This window comes from Notechis scutatus, chromosome 2 (assembly GCF_049901735.1).
Source record: "Notechis scutatus isolate UNSWTSFEM ecotype Mainland chromosome 2, rNotScu1.2, whole genome shotgun sequence".
Lineage (NCBI taxonomy): Eukaryota > Metazoa > Chordata > Lepidosauria > Squamata > Elapidae > Notechis > Notechis scutatus.
Genome location: NC_142010.1, coordinates 126,182,008 through 126,200,352, shown reverse-complemented (window position 1 = coordinate 126,200,352; position 18,345 = coordinate 126,182,008). Strand labels below are relative to the sequence as shown.

At 36.2% G+C, this 18,345-nt stretch overlaps 1 protein-coding gene and 1 long non-coding RNA gene across 4 annotated transcripts in view; one reads left to right on the top strand and one right to left on the bottom strand.

Moving 5' to 3' along the window:
- The window catches only part of LOC148132232 (uncharacterized), a 77,686-nt gene extending 64,333 nt beyond the window's left edge, over nt 1–13,353 (top strand). Inside the window, exons 3-4 of the long non-coding RNA XR_015747749.1 lie at nt 11,912–11,982; nt 13,124–13,353. This is a non-coding gene — a long non-coding RNA (uncharacterized LOC148132232). The remainder of the gene's footprint in view (nt 1–11,911; nt 11,983–13,123) is intronic.
- The window catches only part of TEX2 (testis expressed 2), a 104,316-nt gene that overhangs the window by 68,018 nt on the left and 17,953 nt on the right, over nt 1–18,345 (bottom strand). The window contains exon 1 of one of the 3 annotated variants that reach the window (XM_087956112.1): nt 4,554–4,612. The exons of the other annotated variants lie outside the window; for them this stretch is intronic. The gene's annotated coding sequence lies outside the window, so the exon portion shown is untranslated. Of the gene's footprint in view, nt 1–4,553; nt 4,613–18,345 lie in introns of those variants that run through there. 3 annotated transcript variants of the gene reach the window in all.

Here is an 18,345-nt window from a genome sequence, read left to right as displayed (position 1 = left end):
GATCGAACTGCTTGCAGATGGCAGAGTTAGCCTGCAATACTGCATTCTGACCACTGTGCCACTACAGACTTTTCCCTGTTTCACTATGGTAGTTACACATTAATGGCCGAGTTTTACTTCCTCTGCAGAACAGAACAATTTAGAGAGCCAGTTTGGTTAAGGCATCAGGCCAGAAACCAGGAGACTATGAGTTCTAGTCTTCATGTCCTGCCTTAGACCTGAAGCCAGCTGGGTGACCTTGTCCTAGAAAACACACAAGGGCAAATCACTTCTGAAAATCCTTGCCCAGAAAACTGCAGGGACTAATCCGGGCAGTGACCAGGAATTAAAAATGGACTTGAAGAAGAACACACAGAACAAATTACATTTTGTATTTTGTGTTGTCTTCTATTACAGACTGAAGGAAAAACACATTAAAGCCCCTAACTGAATAAGCCCTCAATGTTTCTCTGAAAAAAAAATCAGATTATTTTGTTCTTTTACCATCTAGTATAAAGTATATATTTCAAAGTTATAAATGTTCCACACAGAAAAATTCTGCTCAATTTATTTATTTTTTATAAATAAAAATATTTTTTATCAGAAACATTTTGAACTTCCATTATGCAACCATCCAAAACCAGAAATTACTTCTAAATGAAGTTTGCAATAAGTCATTCTTCAGATTATATTCAGCTTTCCAATGCCACATTCTCTCAAGCAGCATTAAAGTGCTCCTTTACAAACCTCTCAGACTAAGTTCCAGGATACTGAAAGTTGAAGCTGCAACTAGTCAAGCCCTCATATTATACAACAATTATACAAAGACTTTTCAATTCATTATTTTCTGAAAAATAACCACACGTTTTCCACAAGAGTCCTATGTGAGGTTTGGCATAAACAATGAGAAAGCTAGACATAATAGGTTAAGATCATCAAAGTAAGATGTTTTAATCTACAAATTAATGTGTACTGCTGAGCAGGGCCTGGCAGACTGAAGAAAATTAATAAATTATCTCTACAAAAAACATTTCCAGTTTAGAGAGATAAATATTTCACAACTCTATTTAATATCAGATATTTTAATTTGGGAATAAAAATCCAACAAATATGGAGGGTACCAGATTAATGAAGACTGAAGTTTAAAGCCAAAGTGTCATATATCAACCCTTCTAAACCATAATTTGTGTATTTTTAATTTGTTTTGATGAAGTTATCCTCACCTCAACCCCTACATCCAAAGCCGCTCTTAAAAATTTCAGGTCCTGCCTATTGCTTCTTGATGACTCAGAATGCAGAGTGTATGTAAAGCTTACCTTTAAAAACCAAACTCTGCAATTAGCAAAGACATTATTAGTTGCCTACCAATTTAAGCATTAAGGATTCATTCAACCAGCAACTAGAAGAGCTACAAATTGCAGCTTTTGGGTTCTGATGGATATTTCAGATTTTATATATAAGTTTCCGTGGGATCATGACACTGGTGCAATCACTTGACAAATTAAGTGGAAATGGAAATATGAGCAGCTGTTCACACAGAAACTAGTCCCACCCACCCAAAAAAACTGTGCTAACGCATGAACATCTGCAGATAGGGTTTGCTGAATGCCTGGTGCTGGGAGTGAACCAGAAACAGGGCACGGGTGGCACTTGCCTTTTATTCATTTCAATAGCTTTTAAAGAGCAAAAAGATCAGTAAGCACAATAACCTATAATAAAATGTACTCCTTAAACTATGGTTAATCATTGCATGTACAATTCTTCCCTCCAGTGGGCTTCATGTTCCCTCCTATTGTCATCATAAGCTCTCTCTCATTTGCAACCAAACATCATGCTAAGTCAAAGTAAACATGTTTCAACAGTGTATGAATTAACTATTTGGTCCAAACCTTAACCAGGGCAACTGTAAGTTAGTCAACTTCATCCTTGTTCACAATCCTGGCTGTTTTTTTCCACAGTGCTCTCCAACACTGACTGGGAGTTGTTATGTCCAGCAGAGTTGGAAAACTTTAAATTGAGAATCATTACTTTAAATAAAGAACAGACCTAAATCTCTTGTCTTCCTCCTCCAGCAACCCCCCGACACTTTCAGTGCTATAACTGTAAAAAAAAAAAAAAAGAATTTCCTGTTTGACATCTAACTCACCTCTAATGACAGGGCTTTCCACACAAAGAATTCCTATTATATTAATGTTTGGATAATAGTATGTGAATAGGCATCAAAGTCCTTTTGCCTGTTGAACTTGAATGTCAAGTTTCTTATTTCAGATCTTTATTGTTTAAGGTTCGTATTTTGACTTGTACACAAGACCAAACTATTTACAAACGGGTCCAATGTATTGTGACCTTGATCCTTTCATGCTGCTCATGGGTAGGGAACATATCGCCCATAGGCCCCACTCCCAAGAAATTCAGTAGTCAACAATAGTAAGCACTGCACAAGAAATGCAATTTCCAATTCACCTTGGCAAGAAACAAGAGTGTTACACCTGGAGAGTGAAAAATTCTCACAAAACTTTTCAAAAATCAATTCCGTCAGAAAAAGGGGGACCAGAAACCCACCTTACCAGCTCTCCATCAATACTATGCATGCATACATGTGACCTTACCACCAGCCACTGTTCTGTATTCTGTACAGTGGTGGATTTGTAAACTGTACAGATGCAGTTAGATAAGTTCTTCTTTAATGACCAATCCTTTGTATATCTGTCTTGTAGGTAAAAAGATGATTATCTTCTATCCTTTTTCTCTCATCTTGTGGCAATAGAGGTAGAACAGTTACTACGAGTCCGTGACTTCAGCCAAGAGTGAGGAAAACTCCTCCTACCCATCAAGGATCAATTTAGTGACCAATCAGGATTACAGATGTGGTCACGTGATATGGACTACATTTCCCAGGATACTTTAACTATATTTACCATGATGCATTCCCTTAAGGAGACAGCTCACAATTGCTACCTAACTATCCAAATCCCATTAACTCTAAACTGTCTGGACAGCACACTCCCGCCTGGAATTGTAAATTCCACTATTAAAAGAAGAAAAATTAAGTATAAACTATGATAAGCAGTAGACAGTAATACTAACTGAATAGCAGATAACTATATAACTAAGATAAACAGTTAGTTATATAACTAAGAAAAACAGTAAACATTAATAAAGCATCAAACAAAGCAAAGCTTGCAAAGCTTGAAGTTCAATCTTCAAGTTCAGTCTCTTGGTGCAAGTCTGCTGGTCACCTCTGGCGGCCTTTTAGGGTGTACAGGTATTCTTGGTGGCAATGGTGAAAGTTTGGTGGTCGCTTCTGGCAGTTTTATAGGTTGACAGGTACTCTTGGTACCAATCGTGAAAGTCTGGTGGTTGCTTCTGGTGGCCTTTAGGGTTGGAATGGTACTCTTGCTTCCACTGTGTCAAAGGGCGCGGGAAGGTGTTGGAAAGGGTGTTGTGTAGGCATATGCCTGTGTAGAGCATCTTAGTGGACGCCTGGTGGTTGCTGGCGGCCGCTTAGGGTGTCCTAGCAAAAGTGTACTGATTGCCGGCGCCTTTAGGCTGGAACTGCATTCTTGTTTTCGATGGTGCTAAAGGGAGTCGGAAGGCTGTTGGAATGGATGGTGCTAAGGCATCTGCCTAGGTTGGAGCCTGCATCCGATCGCCACTGACAATTCCTACGATGCCCCATCCTCGTGGAGATTTGATGGCCACTGGGCCGCCCACATGGCCGCCGGCTGACTTGGAGAAGAGAAAGGCGCGTGGGGCATTATTTCCCAGCAAGAGTAGGATCTCAGCCTCTGGATCTAGAGCGGGAAAGTGATGAGCCAGGTGCTGTAGGTGAGGCATGCTACTTATGACCTCAGGTGTTGCAATCTGACTGCGGTCGCTCGGGTACCCATCACATTCAAACACGGGCGGCATTGGGAACCGGAACTTCCAACCAATGACTCTATGCAGAGTCCAGTAGCTCTCCTCCCGCCATGCTTCTTGGTCCGTGCCACATTGATACAGTGAAGTTCGTCCTGTTACACCTCAGCTTAGCAACTATGTTCTTACATTACTTAAGTTTCTGGATAGATTACAAAGAGTGTATTAACTACAAAAGCACTACACTGTAGATTACGAAAGAATGGAAAAAACACAGCCAGGCTCTCTGTCAAAACTGGTAGCAGCACATACAACTCTTCACAAAGTTACAAAAAGTACATTTCACAATGAAGAAGTAGGTACACAAACAACCCTATTCAACCAACACAGAGAAGTCCTGAGACCTACAAGTAGGTAACAGTTTTCTTCATGAGAATGAAATAAAGTAAAAACCAAACAATCTTCATAACTTCACGGATATAGCTATGTAATTTTTTTGACAATTCTAGAATGTGATTTGGCTTCTGCCTTCTTCAGGATATGTTGCCAATTTCCCAGTATAGTTAACAACTGTAGGATTTTTTTCTGATGCTTTCCCATCTAAGCACCTTCAACCCTGCTTAGACCTTTTGAAAACAAAGTTGTCCTATTACTGTCCCCTTGCAAGGGTGTCAGAATAAACAAATGATTCAATCTACAGAAAGCATTATACTTACTTAATCAACTTGTCTTCAAGACTTCTTTTTTAATAGAGAGAAATGACAGAGCCCTGCAAAACCCTGTTAAGAATCCAGAAAGGAAATAAGATTGTCTTAATCTTTGCCTTTTTGGCAAAATATCTTTCTACCCTGTGCACAGTATTAACCGATTAACACTACTGTGCAGAAGAATGCAGTAAAAAAATCCATAAAGCTCTATCAAATATTTTAGCTGTGTTCTGAAAACATAAGTTCTGAAAAATAGAGCTGATCAGAAGAAGCCTTACACAATTTTGAAAATACTCTTGAGTTCACCCTGCCAAGAAAGTATTTAATAAGCAATGGTTAGAAGCATGGATTAAAAAGTTTTATAACCCATCACTTTTGTCCTGGAATATAAAGGAAGAAACTGCAGAACAATTCACAAAAATAATACTCAAACACTTAAAAAAACCCCGTATACATGAACAATTTTCATTTGTCCTGCAAATAAAATATGTTGAAACAAATACATGTTGATGGCATATCTGCCTTGGGGAAAAAAAGATTCCTGGCATTCAACCTTTCATTTGAAACCCATGTAGATAAGGATTTGTCTTAATATTTTGCTGATATCCTTTTTATCTTGAAAGAAAGAGACACATGAACAAATTGCAACCGTCTAGAGGTAGACCTCAACTTACAACCATATTTGAGGCCAAATTTTCTATTGCTAAGCAAGTCAAGGTATTAAGTGAGTTTTGTCTCATGTTATAACCTTTAACAATTGTTAAAGAGAACCGCTGTACTTCCTCAATTAGTAAAATGGTTGTTTAAATGAATCTGGTTTCCCCATTAACTTTGCTTGCCTGAAAGTTGCAAAAGGGGATCACATGACCCCTGGGATACTTCAACTGTCATAGATATGAGCCAGTTGCCAAGCGTCTAAATTTTGATCCCGTGACCATGGGAATGCTTGCAACAGTTGTTAAGTGTGAAAAGTAATCATGTCACTTCAAATGGTCACGAATTGAATTGTTGGTCAACGTTGGTTAGTTGTTTGCCTGGTTTGGACTAGAACAATACGTTCATCTCTAGGTTGATTTATTAAGAAGGACACAGGGCTGAATTCTGCAGTTAAAATTCTGGTTCATGTGACATGACTTCACCCTTTCAAACTGATTCTTAAAGAATTACCCTGTAGTAAGATGGGTGGCCAATAAATTTTACAAATAAATAATAAATAAATTTATACTTTTTATTTATTAGACTGTAATAACACTGTTTACTTTGTACCTTGATATCTTAAATAGTGCCCTTGTACCATACTATCTAATCTATATGAGAAGTCTTTGAGAAGACATGTCTCTGGTAATCTTAACACATAGATTAGATAGTATGGGTGGGTATAAAGGACACATTTCTATCGCCTGGACATTTCAATTGGCTTTTTTAAAAACAGTGTTGATTGTCGAGTTTCTGTTGAGTTCATTCCCGCTCTCCTTTAGTAAAATGGGTCTCACTGTCCTTTATTACTGTATTAGCTTCCCCCCTCCCCACTGTTCTTGCATCTGTTTTGTGGATAAATGGAAATACATACCAAAATAATCAATTCTGTCCATTGAAACATATACATAAATTGCTTGTTCATAAACACTATGCCAGTTAAGAAACCCTTATAACAAAATCACATCCGCAACTTATGGGTAGCTACCTTTTTTATTACTAATGGTGCAGAACATTCAGTAAGAAGTTCCATCCCTAAAAAATACCAGGAATTGTCCATAGTAAATATCTATAGTTGTGGAACTCCTTAGCCTTTAGAAATCTCAATTTTCAGATACATCAACCTCAAAATCTGGGCCTCATCATGGTCTCTTTCATCAATTACAATTTGTCAGACAAATAACAGGAGAAGGGCCTTTGCTCTGCTGATACCAACGTTACCCTCCACATGTAGGCCTGAATATGGGAACTGTATACTAGGTTTTTTGTGTGTGCCCAGAGTTGTAATTGTGAGATGAGCAGCAATATAAATCAATAAAATAATTTCCTGCAGTAATTCAGCCCTAAATGAGAAGATTGTTGTAAAATTCAGAGGGAGGGCAGGAGAGATAGAGTGAAATATGCATTGGGCGTCACGCCTGAATTCTTTTAATAGCTTGTGGGTGTATAGAAAGCAAAAAGAGTACAATTATTGTAACAGTCAGTCAATTACATAAGATATTTTCTCCTTACACCAACAAAAGAATGAGCAATGACCAAGAGAGTACAAGTCTAAGACCGATTTGGCAGGGAACAAGCACAAAGCCACAGAAAACTCACTACTAGCCAAATAAACACATGCTTTCAGTGGTAGACTTTAGAAGAAACCCTCCTATACTACCACCTCTTACAATACTAGACAACACAGTATCAATAGTAGAGACCTTCACATTTCTAGGTTCTACTATATCACATGACCTAAAATGGACACCTAATATCAAAAACGTCATCAAAGCACAACAAAGAATGTTCTTTCTGCGCCAACTCAGAAAGCTCAAACTGCCCAAGGAGCTGCTGATACAGTTCTAAAGAGGAATTATTGAGTCTATCATCTGCACCTCTATAACTGTCTGGTTTGGTTCTGTAACCCAACAGGACAGACACAGACTTCAGAGGATAATTAGGACTGCAGAAAAAAACAATTACTACCCATCTGCCTTCAATCAAGGACCTATATATTGCACGAGTCAAAAAGAGGGCTGTGAAAATATTTACAGACTCCTCACATTCCAGACAAAAACTGTTTCAACTCCTTCTCTCAAAATGATGCTATAAGCACTGCACACCAGAACAACTAGACACAAGGACAGTTTTTTCCCGAAAGCCATCACTCTGCTAAACAAATAATTCCCTCAACACTGTCCAACTATTTACAAAATGTACACTACTGTTAATCTTCTCACCACTCCTTATCACCCATCCCCTCCCACCTGACTATTTCCTAGTATGATTTGATTGTTGATTGTACCCTATGACTATCATTAAGTGTTGTACGTTATGATTCTTGATTCTTAACAAATGTACCTTTTCTTTATATATACTGAGAGTATTTACACCAAGACAAATTCCTTGTGTGTCCAATCACACTTGGTCAATAAAGTATTCTATTCTATTCTATTCTATTCTATTCTATTCTATTCTATTCTATTCTATTCTATTCTAATATACTGTATGTTGGGTGAACAAGAACATTGATGGACAACTGTTAGTGGAATATACTTTGCATATTTTCCCTAAGCTATACCACAATTAAAGCTAATCTTGGAAAAGCATAGGTGTCTACATAGAGCATGATTTAGCATGGGCATTTTAAAGAAGATATACCCCATGGTATCTTATATAGACAAGCTGACTCTATGCTTCTGGCATTCTATCCCAAACAAACACAAAAAGCCTTTCTAGAGGACAAGATTGGATCAAACATAGCAGTCCATCTTCTCTGCTTTTATAAATGTTACATCAGCACAAGATGCTGAAAAGTCAGCAGCTACTGGATTGATACCTCCAACAAGAATATATAAATACAGAGCAAATGTCCCATGCATCGGTCATATTTTTTATATCTGCAGCAGCATTTTCTCCTTACCTCCCTATACTGCTAGTGCCTATCTCCCCTTTCACAGGTACCTATCTACCTGGCTAAAATTTCACTGCAAAAGGGTAATCAATACACTCCTAACACTGGGTTCGTATTTCACTATAATCTGACTTTTCTGACTTTAGATATGAACCACAAACCACAGTTAAAGAACCTACGCGTTGTATGTTTTGTTTTAATTATTTTACAAGGCCTCCATTTTTATGAAGGAACATATACAAATGAACAGAATTAATGAACTTACTTAAGTAGCCTAGAATAAGCAGTATAAATGAATGCAACCAGGTAAGAACATAGTAAGTTTCTTCAGTCTCTGCCATATCCCATACAGATTTCAGGAGATCTGAAATTGGTCTCCTGACCCAGTCTTTTTGGCTACATAATTTTGGACAGGGACATTTTTTTTTTTACCTAAGATTGAATTCATCCGAAAAGGCACATTCTTAACATATCTGGTCCATGAAAAATCTCAAACAAGCTATCTTTGACAAATACAGAGCTTTTAATCAAACAAAACTCCCAAAAGGAAAAGTAGATATTCTGGGGTTCAATGAAGAAAATATTTCCCCCAAAAAAGTTAATTAACAAGGTTTATTGTATTAATACTGAGTTTAGATGATGCAGAAAAATTAACGAATCTGTTAAAAAAAATCAAGAGAGCAACAATTAGAAGTAAGTCTCTTTGCCAGGAGAAAAGGCAGCAGGAAAAATGTTGGGGAGAAGTGGAAGCAACAGCAATTAGAAGCAACCGCTAAGAAAATACATTCATCTCTAGCAACCTGCTTACATATATGAACTGAATATTTGTGAAATACCAGACAGTGTTTTGAAGCCTAAAGATAGCTCCAAAATAAGTATTTGATCTGAAATAACATCATGCATAGAAGAACGAGCCATTCTTGTAAAAATTAAAAATTACAGAAAGTACACCTATCTGATCTGAGAGGAAAAACTGGAAAGCTTCAAGTAAAATTTTCAGAAATAAAGATAGTTAATGGGGTCATAAAGCATGAGAAGTCTTGACATCTTAACACTAAAAACATTTCTGGATTATTACAGATCCAGAACAGAAGCTGAGACAAAATTCTCCCCCAAAGCAACTCAACAGTATGAGTAGGAAAAATCAATGATAGTTTGATGTAGCTATTTTTATCCTAATTAGCAAGTTGGTTTTCATGAACTTTACAAATTATGTGAGATCAATGCAAATAGGTCTACAGAGCTGCATTTGAAGAGTGGGAAATTATCTGGGAAACCACATGGCAAATACCTAGTTAGTAGATTTAATTATCGTAGTACTGAAATAATAATAAATAATAATACACATAAAATAGCAATGTTTTGACCTTACTGCTTTTCAAAGAAAACCCCAAAATAAACCAATATACACCCTGAGAGTAACCACTCAGCCTCAGGGAGAAATTATTTTTCCTCCTACATGTATTAAGAGTCCATAGCAAATTAAATTTAGTGTAGTATTGCTTCATGCTCCTCTCCAGTTTTGCTTACTTTTGACAACTGCTTCTACTCTAGTTGCTGAATCTTTATTCAGAACTTCTCTGATTAACATCAGCCTGGGAAAATTAGATTGTAATAGCTGGGTGCCTTCAATTCACTGCACAACCTTTTATCAATTCAGCAAATCAGAATTTAAAAACCTGAAGACCCACATAATCTATTCAGTACAATATATATATGGTAACCCAAACTCCCAAGTTATGGCTTAAATGAAATCATATACATTTGTAGAATTATTAAAGATTTGTTTTAGTTCTCATCCTCATCTAGTCAATCTAGTGGTTTAATGTGCACCTATTCAAACTTTAAACCAATCAGAGTATGAAAAAACCTCTCTTCCCAGCTTATTCCTATCAGCTCTTCAGATAGTCCTCAACTTACAACCATTAATTCAGCAACCTTTCTAACTTACAATTGCACTGAAAAAGTTACTTATGACTGGTCCTCGCACTTATGATCATCTCAGCATCCACAGGGTTGCATGATCGGAACGCAGGCACTTGGCAACTAGCATGTATTTACAATGTGTTGTGACATTCTGAGGGTCATGTGATTGACACTGGCGGCCTTCCAACAAACAATGGGGGAAGCCAAATTCACTTAACAACATGAGTCACTTAACTACACTGATTCGCTTAACCACAAAAAGGTTGTAAAATTGGACAGTATTCACTTTTTATTTATTTATTTATGTTTCCTATTTCTAAACTGCTTATCTTCCTCAGAGAGGGACTCTTAACAACTGCCTAGGTTAGCAACAAAAAGTCTGGTCCCAGTTGTAATCCTACGTAGAGGACTACCTGTATGCAAAGATCTACAAGCATAAGATACTTTCCGAAATGTACTTCCTCTCGGGATTGCATCTTTTTACATCACCTCTGAATTAATGCCAATTTAATTTTTGTTCTAGCCCCACCAACCAGCCTTAAAACAGTAGTCTTCAGCTTTTAAAAAAGTTGTACATAGTTTGACTAAACTGATCAATATATGTGATACTTCTTTATGATCAACTGCATTCTCATCAACATGGAGAAAAAGAATCAACAGCCCAAAACTTTTGGAATGACATTTGGTTTTTTCCCATTCTTTTATCTTTTATAATTTTTCTAATTAAATAAAACTTATCTATTAGACTCTTCAATATTAAAAGTCACAAAAATGACTTCAGTTTCATTCTGAAGCACCTTGTATATTTTCAGATGAAATGTTCACATCAATTACCAACAAAGTTTTAAAAGGTTCACCTATCACACTGTTACCTTTAAAAGATATAAATATTGGTGACTCAATTGCTTCTTAAATTTTGAACACTGCAACCCAAATTTAAATTTTGAAGATTGCTTATCTAATGATTACATACTGTTAGCAACTAACCTGCAATTCATTTATTTGCCTCCAAGGATCCTGAACTTACAGATAACATCACTGATTAAATTACTATAAAGGTCAGCTCTCACAGGATTTTCCAGCCTTAGTAATTCAATTTCATCTACTATAGATCAGTGCAAACAGTTCTTGATTCTTTTCAATACTTTTTTTTTTGCTTGACCAAAACCAAGATGGAAAATATCAATAGGTTTAAAGGTCATGATTTCTATCCGGGAAATCTCAGTCCAAAAGAAGAATTCAGAAAGGCATAGAAATATATCTATCCTCTTCAAATTCACAAGGAAATCACAAGATGTGCTGGAAAGGTCACAGAGAATGCAAAGTGCTTCCAATTCCTCATATAAAAATAGTTCAACATTTTTCATAGCAGTGAAGCTCCAAATGGACTCCAACTAATATAGCATGGATGTAGTTAGCTCATTCATGATGCAGCCCGTTATATACTGTAAGCTCAACTGTAGATTATTGAATAAACAGCGATTAAACAAACCGTGGCTTAGCGCAATGTGAGAATCCACACTCTCAAAACTATTCAGCCCTGAACTGCTCAATTTTTTTTTGACTTAAATACCTAAATACAGGGGTGGATGATAGGCCACGTCTCTATGGATTTTGTTTTGCCTTGGAGAAAGGATCCCAAAGGTAACCTACCTATTGATAAATGCCATATAAGCTACTGGGAAAGTCATTCCAATTAGTTGCCAAACTTGCCTTAATCTCTACCAGACAAGCAACAAGTCATTTAATTTTAGGAGAACTTGTTTTTCATAATTAATCAACCACTTAGAAGTTAGACTTCACCTTTATGAAACTGTATTCTGTAATTAACATCTTCTGTAATTTCCAGGCCATTACTTTTGAATGAGCTAAGTATTAAGGATCTCACAGATGCTTTGCTGCAGTCTCTGCCTTCTCAAGGTGAGAGCTTATTGTTTCAGCTTTGCCTTTTCTTCCTATCTCCTTTGGTTTTTCAAAAAAAGAAAAAAAAATTATAAAATGCATCTGAAAAAAATCCCGTAAAGGAGCTGGAAATTTAGAAATAATCAAGGGAGGGCTGAAATGGCAATTAGTCTCTTTAGTACACAAGAACATCTGAAAGCACACAAATTAGGGCATGAATTATTAAAAACACAGTCAAATAGGGCTATCAGCTTGAATGCTTCTTTTGAATGTTCACGTTGAAAAGCACACAATGACTGCTCTAAGTATATCCATGTTACAATCCTAGCAGTCAAAAGTAATTAAAAAACATTTATTTGTTTCTCTTATGCTTCTGCTCATTATGTTTTTGCTTCTTTTTTGATTAGGTTTATTTCTCACCTTTCTTTCATTAACTCAATGGAGCAAAATAGCCCGCCTCCCCCTACCACCACCACCAATTATCTCTTCAATAGCTACCCTATGAGGTAGGCAGAGCTAAAAAAGAATGATTGGCCACAAGCCACGCACTTAGTTGCCATGGCTATAGACCTGAACTCAAGTCTCCCTGATCCTAGTTTAATATCTTAATCTAAACAAATTACCTAAACTTCTTAAGAAAGATAGCAATATTATTTCTAAATTCAGCCAATGAGAAAGATTGCCCTATTTTTAAAAAATAAACCTCTTATATGGAAGAAACCATTTCATAACCATCATGAATTCATATATGATTTCTACTTTCACATTTCTGATTAGAAAAGGACTTTCACCAATGTGATGCTCATAAAATATAATTAATGGCAAGATTCCCAGAGAAATGTGTTAGAATGTCATAATTAGGAGAACTAAAGTTTTCACTGAGCAACTGGCAATTCTGGGAAAAGAGATGTCTTCCAATTGGGCATGTTCATGTAAATATGGACAAGCCAGTTTCCTATCCATAAAGCAAAAGACCACTGGCTGCAGAGGTGACAGGAAGTTGTGTTTCCCTCTGGAGAATTACTCAACCTTTGTAATCATATATAATTATATTTGGTACAAAGCAAATTGGAAAATCTTTCTATTTCTTTTTATCTTTTCTTTCACTTTTTAAACTTTTTCTTGGATTTTTTAAATTCTGTGTTTTTGTTCTCTTTAGGACTTTTCATAACATTTATATAAGAGGATTACTCAACCCAACATTCCACTGGCTCTTACAGAACAAGTTTGAAAGCCTTAGCCATAAGCACTTATGAATTAAGTAGCAAAGCAAATACTCCATTCTGAGCTTCTCTCAGGAAAAAAAAAGTTTGGGAATTAAACAATTAAAGAACATTGTCACTGTGTTGAAAAACAAATATAAACCCCAAAGGCTAAACGGATTTTGGATTTTTATTTACATATTGCTGCTCCTTCATTCAAAAATACTAGATGGGATTTTTCACATCAAAGTATTTTGAAAAGTTGATAGAATAAATTTGTCTAATCTTTACTTGATTATGTTTTCTTATTTCAATAGTTTTAAATGATTTCAACTAAGTATGTTTAATAATCTACTTGCTGGAGAAATAAAAGGTAAAGTCATAGGCTAAACATTGTGCTTTTACAGTTAGAGATTCTAAATCCCTTCTGTAAGGGCATTACTTTTAGAGAATTGAAACTTATTTACCCTTTTCAAATATATGAAGGCAAAGAAACAAAGAAATAATGATCAAGTCAAATGAGAAGAGAATAACTGAAAAGAATGCAACAGTTCTGGAAAGAACAGAATCCAGAATGATCTATGACAATTTGCCATGGCCAACTCGCCAAGGCCAGGTCACCATGGCCAGCTTGCCACAGCCATGGGAAAACTCACCATGGCCAATTCACCGGGGGACAAATTGTGTGGGACAAGAGTTACACTAATATCAAATAAATGGTGGACTAGAATCATTAAAGAAAGGATGCAAAAGAAGGGACAGAATAAAATGCAAATGACAAAAAATTATTTTTTAAAAAATGGAATAATTAAATTGAATTGTTAAATTGTCCCGTGGCAAGTTGTCCTGTGGCAAGTTGTCCCATTCTGATCCAGGATCAGAAATAACAGAACAGACACTAGCAGATCAACATTGATTTACAATATGAAATAAAGTATAGTATAAGATGCTATTGAACTGTATTCATTCTTAAACTAGAGCCCCTCTCCGCTGCCTTCTCTTCAGAAAGAAAAAAACCCTCTATCTAAAAAACAAGAAGAATTGAAATAAAACATAACTAAGCATCCAGAACAGCACAAGAACAGAATTAGGTTGCTTGCACTGAAGCTTGTTTTTTAAAAAAAACAGCTAACACAAATATTAAAAAATCCCCATACCGTAACATCAAATATGAGCACCAGCTCAGTGCAAGAAACAAACCAAGTAAAGTACAACATGGTTGCAGATATAATTGAAAAACAAGGATGAAAAATCAACAAAGAAAAAAAGAAGCTGAACAGTACACCCCCAAATGGAAGAGCAGGTTGGAAAATAAAAGCAGCATGTTAAAATCAGATGCAATCAAGCTAGAACAGATGAAAGAAAAGAAGCTGAAGAACAAGAAAATCAAGGAATACCTGATTAAGAAATGTCACCTAGAAACAAGGAAGATCAAGGAAGCAATGGAAATAATAAAGCAGCAAGTAACAGCTGTGGCCAAGAATATTGGTGGATACTAAGCTCAAATTGCACACTAGTAAGCAGAATATTCAATTATACTGAAAATCAGAATATTTCCACCAAGCTATTAATGGAAAGACTGAAATAAACCAGTGAACACCTGATCAACAGTGTAGTTCCGGATGCATCTATGGGACAACCCAAAGAAATACAACAATAATGCTGCTTGAATAAAGGAGATGGATGAGAATAAAAAAGAAGTTGAAATGAAAGAACTTGTAATAGTGAAGAAATGGTGGGAAAAGGAGAAAGGAAGATCAAGAATTGCTCAACACCAGGTGAAGGTGACCTACATGGTTTTTATTTATAACATCTGGCTGGTTTCTACCCACTCATTGCCAGTTTAACAACATAGAGTACTGCACAAGCTTTTTCCACCTGAGCAGAAAGAAAAACCACCCACACAGTAAAAGAACAAAACATCAACTCTAATTGACAAAACAATTTTGGAAAACTGCAACAGAAGGAAGGCCAACTTGAATGTAGCTTGGATTAATTACAAGAAGACATTTGACTCCCTTCCACATGATTGGATACTCAACTGCCTAGAAATAACAGGAGTCAGTAAAAACATCAGAAGCTTTGTGCAAAAATCAATGGCACAATGGAAGACACGGTTACTGGTCTATAGTGATAAACTGGGAATGGTTAATATCAAGAGAGGAATATTTCAAGAAGTCTCTCTATCACCACTACTGTCCGTCTTTGCATTGATTCCTGTGTCAAGAATACTGAAAAACTCAGGCCATGGCTATCAAACATCAAAAACATCCCACCTCTTTTACATGGGTGATTTATAGCTAAATTGAAAAACACTATCTGAAAAAGAATTGTTATCAACACATGCAGATATGGCAAAGAGATTAAGCTTATTAAAGAAAGATCCAATGTGGATCTAAAGAGAAATTTCCTGACAGCAAGAACAATCAATGGAACAGTTTATCTTCTGGAGTTGTGGTGCACTATTGCAGGAAGTCTTCAAGAAAAGTTTGGACAGCTATTTGTCTGAGATGCAATAGGGTCTCCTGCCTTGGGTGGGAGGTTGGACTAGAAGACCTCAAAAGTCCCTTCCAGCCCTAGGACACTGTGATAAGCTAAGATATTGCAATGGAGTTTGCATGGACAAATGTGTCACCTTTACTATAAACAGTATCTCCCTATACTAGGTCCTTGGGAAGGACTTGATAGGTGGATAAAAATGTCAAATCTAAATATCTGGCTGGCTGTGTGACCAACCACAATAGTAATATTCAGAAGCTATTATTAAATCAACTTAACTTCCAAATAAAGCTACATATATTCTGTTAGAATGATTCTGTCAAATATGGGACACAGCAATCAGATTATTTTATTTTTGACTCACTCATTGAAAGCAGAGCTATTGCTAAGTGCTTTAAAGAAATAATTATTCATCGGTTGATATAAATCCACCCACTCCTTTTTCATTCACCTGATCTGAAAATGCAGCCATATGTATTATGAAAAGGCTAACAAATCTGCATTCAAAATCTGAGAATGAGATAATTTTCATACAGGATCAAACAGTTATTCTAATGAGATGATTTTATTATATTCCATTTCAAAAAGCCAAAGTTATTATTATTTAAATAGAATAAATATTTCGAATGTTGGAACTAATTTGTGCAAGCATGTACACTTCTTTATCATTGCACTATAGTCTTTCTTCTTTAGTACCATTGTTTCAAAACATATTCCAATAGCAAAAGCAGAGAATAAATAGTAATTTGATGTCCAAATTCAATAGTTAAGTTAAATTATTGTAAGTCAGAGATGCTCCCAGTTCAAGAAATGGGAAATAATGCATTTTAGATTCAGAACCAGTCTACCTCACTTGTTGCCTTCAAATATAGGGCCCTTGATGCTCTCTGAGCTTGTTTTCTTGCAAATGTTTGCACTCATGGTCCTTTTTGGGACCTAGGCATTCAATAAAAGTCTTGAGGAGTGTGAACAGGAAGAATTTTAAACAATATATGCTTGTGGTAAAGGTCAGAGCTCCCTCTGAGAGTGTTAATATCTTTTGTGATTGGGGAAAGATCCTGTAATGCTGAGGAGGTATTGAGATAAGTAAAGAGCACTTGGAAAAGCAGAGAGAGAAATTCAAAGTTGGAGGAAAAAGAAGAAAGAAAATATGGAGGTGGATAAAAGAAAATAAACAGAGAAAAGATTCAGGAACGTAAACTACATTTCCATAATATGGATGTTAATATAAATTGTTCTTCAAAAGAAGATAATTAGATGAATAAACTATTAACTAAAATATCTATGCTGAGAGTCTATCTCCAATTGCCATATGTGAAGGTCAGACAAATGAAGAGGTTGGGTTTATGCCCTGTTAATTAACTTTCTAATGTTTTGCTACCACCAGAGGCTCAACAGACATAATTTGGATCCAGTTAAAGTAGTTCAAATTATTTATCAAAATGTGTCTGGCAAATGCTACAATGATAAATTAAATCAGGGCAGAAGAAATAGCAGCTTGAACTCACTAAAACCTTTGTTTTCACACATACTTATTCATGGCATCATTATCATTTGATAACATCCATTTTTCTCTTGCCCATGATTTGTTCTTATTTTGTCCATAATGTATAGGTGAAACAGCCTAAAATCATCATTAGGTGTACAAGGATGTGTGTTTGTTTTCCCCCTTCAACCAACATTATTCCACCAGAGCTTTGGGTTGCATAAATTCTATTATTTATTTATTTGTTTAATTTTATATATATAGCGCACCTTTATTATTTTTTATGAATAGCTCAAGGCAGCAAACATATCTAATATTCTTCTTTCTTCCGAATTTCTCCACAACAACACACTATGAGGTAGGTTGGGCTGAGAGAGAGTCAGAATCTTACGAGATTCTGTAAATGTGGCCTTACAATAAAGTATAGTAGACTTAGCTCATCAACTATTCATCATCCTGTTTCCTGTCTGGTTTAACTGGGAAGGCTGACAGGAACACCCTTAGATTACCAATGCAATATCACTATATGTCTCAAGCTATCCAACACCAATAATATAGCAACCTATACATTCTGAAGAACAATATACAGTATATTTATAGTAAACACGTGTTCTGAACTATTTAATACTCTGTATTTGTGCATCCAATTTGTGACACGGTAGGCAGCAAATGGGTATTGCACCATTACCTGAGAAAATGTGAGAGAGACGCCCACAGTGGTATGGCCACGTCCTACATGAAACACCCTACACCGTTGCCCACCTCTCCCCTCTTAACACAGATGGCAAGTGCTCACATGGTAGGCTGAAGCAAAAATGACAAGATGCAATAAATGCAGACAAGAAATCTGCCCAGTTGGACCAGATGCTGTATTTGATTGTGTGAGATGTCATTCATCAATCTGGAAAGTGGACCTTGCACCTGTGAGAATAATGCTAGCAAGAAGATGATGATGATTTGTGCATCCAGTTTGCCATATACAATATGTAAGGCCAATGATTTTGTGATACAGCTTTGAGTTTTTCTTTGATGCACAAGGAAGCCTTTCTGTATATAAGGTAGTGGGTTTTTTTAATAAAAAGCAGGAAAAACTGAAAAAGCATAGAAATTGTATAACCTAGCTGTGTAACACTAAGTCCTAAAAAGCTACTGCAAATATGCTGGACAGGTTTTGTATGTAATACATGATGAACA